The sequence below is a fragment of the Gopherus flavomarginatus genome, chromosome 4 (genome assembly GCF_025201925.1).
Source record: "Gopherus flavomarginatus isolate rGopFla2 chromosome 4, rGopFla2.mat.asm, whole genome shotgun sequence".
In the NCBI taxonomy this organism is placed as follows: domain Eukaryota; kingdom Metazoa; phylum Chordata; order Testudines; family Testudinidae; genus Gopherus; species Gopherus flavomarginatus.
In genome coordinates, this window is record NC_066620.1 from 192,961,726 (window position 1) to 192,967,657 (window position 5,932).

Sequence of the window (5,932 nt, forward strand, 5' to 3'; positions counted from 1 at the left end):
TATGAGAAACCAAATTTTGAAGGACCTCTATTCCTCTGGAGGAAGGAGAACAGGAACTCACTAATATTTGGGGTGAAAATACTTAAGAAAAAGATTCATGTATATTTGCAAAGCTTGCAGTGACTAGTTACATTAAACGTGTAGTAAAAGATCTGCCAAATTAACTTGTATATGGAACCCAGAAGGGGGTAGGAATTGTAACTTCATTTTTTGATAACAAAGAGGAAACACATATTTGGCACAAGACAGCAGACTTGTTCTCTAAAAGTAAATTGGAGCATAGGGCTAATTTCTGAAGAACCTGGTTTCCAGGGAGTCCCTTTAATGTTAGATCCTGGTGAATATCCTAATTTAGTGTTTTGGGAGAAGATGAAAGTATAGATTTAGGTCCATGAGATAGATCTCTTGAAAATGGGTGGCCACAAAGTTTAATCCATTGGAGAACCAAAGGTAGTAATTTATGAGAACTCTCTCTTTGAAGGTAAATATATGAAACTGGAATCAGAAATATTCAAACTTACTGAGGAAGGAAAGCAAAAAGAAGTACCGGTAGAAAAGAAGACACTGCCATTTACATCAGTTGGATCCATAAAAGTGTTTGGAGGTATTTGGATTGCTTACAAGAAATTAGTTTGCAGGTCATCATTTGCAGGAGGAAGGTGTGTACCAGGAATGGAAAGATAGGAGTGGTTACAGTGAAGTACTCAGAGATTTCACAAACCCCCAGATGATAACATTCAGTGAAAAATACTTTGGGAGTAAAAGTTCCAATATTAATGTTTTAGGAATTATTTCCAATTTGAGACACTTGGAATGGCTGAGGACACAATCGATAAACGTGTTAAGTGAAGAGTGGGTTGTCTATGAGAATCCTGATTTTATAAGAGAGCAATACTTGATAAAGGACTGTATCTCAGAACTGAGGCTTAGGCAAGCCACAAATTGTAAGATCTCTTCAGTTCAGTCCATAGTTGTGGATACCATCAATAGCCAAATGGGGAAATTCAATGTCCAGTTATTTTCATAACCAGAATTCAAAGGTTACAGCCAAATATTTGAGCAAAAAATCAATTATATTGATGTTTCATTTGCTATAACATCTTCCAAGATTTTGGGTGGTAGATGGATTGCCTACGATAAAGAAGATTTCTCTGGTAGTCAGTATGTTTTAGAAGAAGGAACCTATCCTAATTTTTCTGCAATGGGATGTCCATCCCAAACAAATCTTAAATCTCTATATGTTATAAACATTAAGCTTTCTGAGCCAATCATAGTCCTCTTTGAAAAGGAAGGTTTCAAGGGGAAGAAAATTGAATTTACTACAGAAATCTTAAATCTTCAGTTCCAAGGATACAATCCTCAAATAGTTTCAATTCAAAATCTTGGTGGAATGTGGGTAATCTATGAGTATAATAATTATAGAAGGCATCAGATGCTGTTGTCATCAAATGAAATCCCAGACTGGTATAAGTTAAGTTGCTATCACCAAACAGGTTCCCTACATACTTTATTACAGAAACATATATACTTTAGAATTTGAAATAAGGAAAGTTTATGTCAACTGATTGGAATAATCTATATTTCTATCTTCTCAGAGCACAGGTTACAGAATATGCTAGGTTAGATGACCAGGTCTGGGGTTATCAAGAGGGATTCAAATGCAGGATGGCTGACTATTTCTGCTTGACAGTTGTAGGAAATCTTATAATTCCTAGGCCTTTCACTCAAGCAGAGTGAAGACAAACAATATTAACATGTTAATCTTGATGCCAGGATCCATAGCAAAGGGAGTTTAAGAATTGAATTGAAATGATATAATAACATGAGGAAAGGGAATAATGGAAGCAAGGTGTGGTTATACCAATAGGAGAACCTGGCATATTACATACAAGATCTGCTGCATATAGATCTATTGTTTTCACATCATATGTGGGCAAAATTATGGAAAGAATGATAAATGAGAGCTTAGTAGCCTGTCTGGAAAAAAATGAAATTATAAACTGTGTCCTGGTTTCGGGAATGGAATATGCACAGTTGATAATATTGTAAGATTAGAAACAAATACAAAAAAACAGGAGGAACAGAGAGTTCACTACAAAAGCAATTTTCCCTCTCTTGGTATTGACACCTCTTCATCAATTATTGGGAGTGGACTACATTCACCCTGACTGAATTGGCCTTGTCAACACGAGTTCTCCACTTGTAAGGTAACTCCCTTCTCTTCATGTGCCAGTATATTTATGCCTGTATCTGTAATTTTCACTTCATGCACCTGAAAAAGTGGGGGTTTTACCCATGAAAGCTTATGCCCAAATGAATCTGTTAGTCTTTAAGACACCACCAGACTCCTTGTTGTTTTTGTGGATATAGACTAACATGGCCACCCCTCTAATAGAGAGTCAATGATAATTGTCTTTCTGGACATTGAAAAAGCATTTGACATGCTAAGGAGGAAAGGCTTGCTGTACAAACTAGCAGGAAGTAGAATAAAAGGAAGACTGTTCTGGTGGGTAAGAGACTTTTGAAGTAATAGAGCTATGCAAGGCTTTGTCGAATATTTATAAACATATTAATGGAACTCTGCAGGAGAGTGTTATCAGTCCACCCTGTTTAATATTATGATTAATAATTTCCCGGGGAATATACAGGCAGGAATAGGTATTTGTAGATGACCGTGCTATATGGCCCAAATATAGAAGACTTAGAATAGCTATGGAGAGAACCAGTGATGTGCTATGGCGGATTTCAGAATGAGGATATACTTGGGGATTTAAGTTCTCACTTGGTAAAACAAATGGAAAGATCTTCACAAAAAGGAAGGTTGGGGAAGAATGGAACCTATATCTCTATAGAGAAAAAATACATGTAGTTCAAAATTTTGCATTCTTAGGAGTTATGTTCGATAACAAACCAACTTAGAAGGATCATATAAAGACTAAATGAAAAGACAGCATAAATCTACTTAAAACTATTGCTGGGAAAAATTGAGATGCAGATAAGAATACATTGCTGATGCTGTGTAGGGTATTAATAAGACCAGTTTTACATCATAGATGGCAATCCTTTAATTCAACTTCTAAATCATCAGTTAAAAAATTAAAGTCAGTCAAAACCCAAGCTCTGCAAATCACATGTAGTGCTAGTATTATAACTCCATTGTGTGTGCTGCAGGTAGCAACCAGAGAAATACCTATACATTTAGGAATGAAATTGTTAGATTTAAAATTTTGGGACAAGATTAATGGAAATAGTGAAGATAAGAGTACTAAATAGATATACAAGGATTGTTGGGAATCAGGGGCCATGGATTCTTCCTAGAAGTTGGGGGCCCATGAGGCCCCACCCCCCTCTGTAACCCCGTCTCTGGCCCTCCTCTTCCCCTGAGGCCCTGCCCTCCTGGACAAGCTGGAATCTGGAACTGGGCCAGGGATCCTGAGCCCCTCCACTTGCCCGGGGTGGGGAGGCCTGAGAGCAGCCCCCGTCCCGTCCCCCAGGGCAGGTGGAGGGTACATGGCTCACCACAGCTGCCCACGTGGCTCTTATTCCTGACCCAGCTTCAGATTCTGGCCTGGCTGGGAGGCGGGGCTTCAAAGGGAAGAGGAGTGGCAGGGGGCTGGGCTTGGGGCAAAAAGTGTATGATCCAGGCCTGTTCACTTTCAAAAGTGGGAAAGCAATGGCCCCTTGACTCTTCCTGTTCTGGAACCCTTGTTGGGAATTAAGTAGACAAGAAATAACTGGGCACCACAAACGCCCACATGTTAACAGGGTCAAAGGTTGTGTAAAATATTTGGATGAAAAGAAATAAATTAAAAACTCTACTTAGAGGAAATCAAACTATAGCTGGACGGTTGGCTCTCCAGTTTTGGATTTGGAATTATACAATAAAACAAATATGAGCAGGACTGTCAAATATGATGATTAAAGTTTGAGATTATACATAGCAAATGAAGTCAGCATTGCCAAATCCATATTGTCAGCTCTAGCAATGACAACACTGGTAGAGTGGGAATAGACTTTTGTGTCCCTGAATTTGGAATTAAAGATCTATGGGACCATCTAATCTTGTGGCCATTATGATGGGTATACTGTTGGCACTGATCTGGATAAGGGACATATACCCAGCGGTGAAGGTCTACGCCCCTAGGGTCAGGGCAGCATGGCCTAGCGGCCAGAGTCTATAGGGCAGCTGTTAGGTGCAGGGCAGCATGGCCTAGCGGCCAGAGTCTATAAAGTAGCCCTGGGGTGCTGGCCAGTGTGGCCTAGCAGCCAGAGTCTATTAGGGTGGGCACCGATCAAAAGATATGGAAGCCCCAGTAGGAGAGTCCGTGCCCACCTGACTCCACTAGGCCCCAACCCAGGGCCCTAACAAGGCATAGCAACTTGCCACTGACTCAGCAGGGGGGTCCTACCGAAACACGCTGAAATTTCCCAGCTGGGAGGTACCACTCCATCACCCCCCCGGGTCACTTCCTACCAGTGTCTGAGTTGGGGTCTTCCAGGAGACGTCGAGTCCTCTGTGGTCAGTTGGGCCAGTCGCCTCCAGTGGCTCCTCCAGTCACCAGAGTACAGGCGATACCAGGGAGACTCTGATTCCCAGCACAGTCAGGGGCTGTGGCTGGCCCTCCACAGAAGCTTCCCAGACAGGTCCTTCCCCTGCGGCCTCCAGCCCAGAATGAGCTGGGCTTCCTCCTTTTATACTGCTAGCACATTTGGAGCATGCCCTGTCCCACCAGGGAGCTGGGACTTCTGGTGTCAGTAATATGGGCTTAACCCTGTCTGGGCTAGTGCGGTGTAAGCAGACCTTGTCACACCTTCTATGACTGATATCCTATCTGACACTTTATTGGGTATAATGGCAATTAGAAAGGGAGCCCTGGAAAACAGAAATTACATAATACTGTTCTTAAATACAGAGATAGTACAACTAGGTATACATATAGTAATAGTGTGGATTCCAGTGTATATCAGGATACTGGTCAATGAAAAGGCAGATAAAGTGCCTAAGGCAGCTAAGAGTGCCTTAAAAATGAGGACGTTGATATAAAGGATTCCTCTGAGTACACAGAACTTCAAAAGTTTGGTTAAGAGTGAAATTAAGGAACAATGGCTAGAACAATGGACCAAAGAGAAAAAAGGATGAAGGTGCTGTGAAATATGTCCTAAACTTGAGGATAATGGTATACTTAATAGCTATGATAGAAGAAGTGAAATAACTATATTTAAATTGCCAACAGGTCACTGTGACCCAAATAGTAATTTATATTTACTAAACAAGTACAAAGACTGGTTGTGCGACACATGCAAAGCTGAAGAAACAGTTAAGCATCTGCTGTGGCAATGCAGGGAGAATAACACAGAAAGAAAGATTCTTTATGAAGAACTGAGATGCCTCAAGGTGAAAGAATATAGTCTGAAAGGATTAGTGAGAGTACCGGGGAAGTGTAATAGTATAATAAAGCATTACTTTTGCTTTTTTATGGATACAAGACTGGGTGAGAGGAAATAGAGTTTTTGCTTATGTGAAAATTGCAGTGGGTGGTGGTTCCAACCCCCCACATGTTAAGGGCTGGAAAAAGAAAAGAAAAGAAGAGGACTGCAGGGGAAGTAATCTGCAGTCACTTCCTGGGAGAAGGGAGGTTTGTTTGGGGCTACAGAGTTTGGCAAGAAGTCAGGGTAGGGGGAGGCAGTAGTCTACAGTTGTTCCCTGAGAGAAAGGAATTTAGGTCAGCAAACCCAGAGGGGGATAGGGCCATAAAATAGAGAAGGAAAGGAGGAAGGAATCCAGGGAAATAGCAATGTGGACTGGGAGCAAGTAGACCATAGTTGCTGTATATAGGGGTCCCTGGGCTGGAACCTAGCATAGAAGGGGGTAGGGGGAGCTGCATTTCCCTACCTGGTTTGGCAAGGCTAGAGGGCTAAGTTGTGAAGAGGG

At 41.4% G+C, this 5,932-nt stretch overlaps 1 pseudogene; it reads left to right on the top strand.

Annotated features, from left to right (window-relative positions):
- Positions 1-1,753, top strand: LOC127049697 (beta/gamma crystallin domain-containing protein 1-like; annotated as a pseudogene).
- The last annotated feature ends 4,179 nt before the right edge of the window (positions 1,754-5,932 follow it).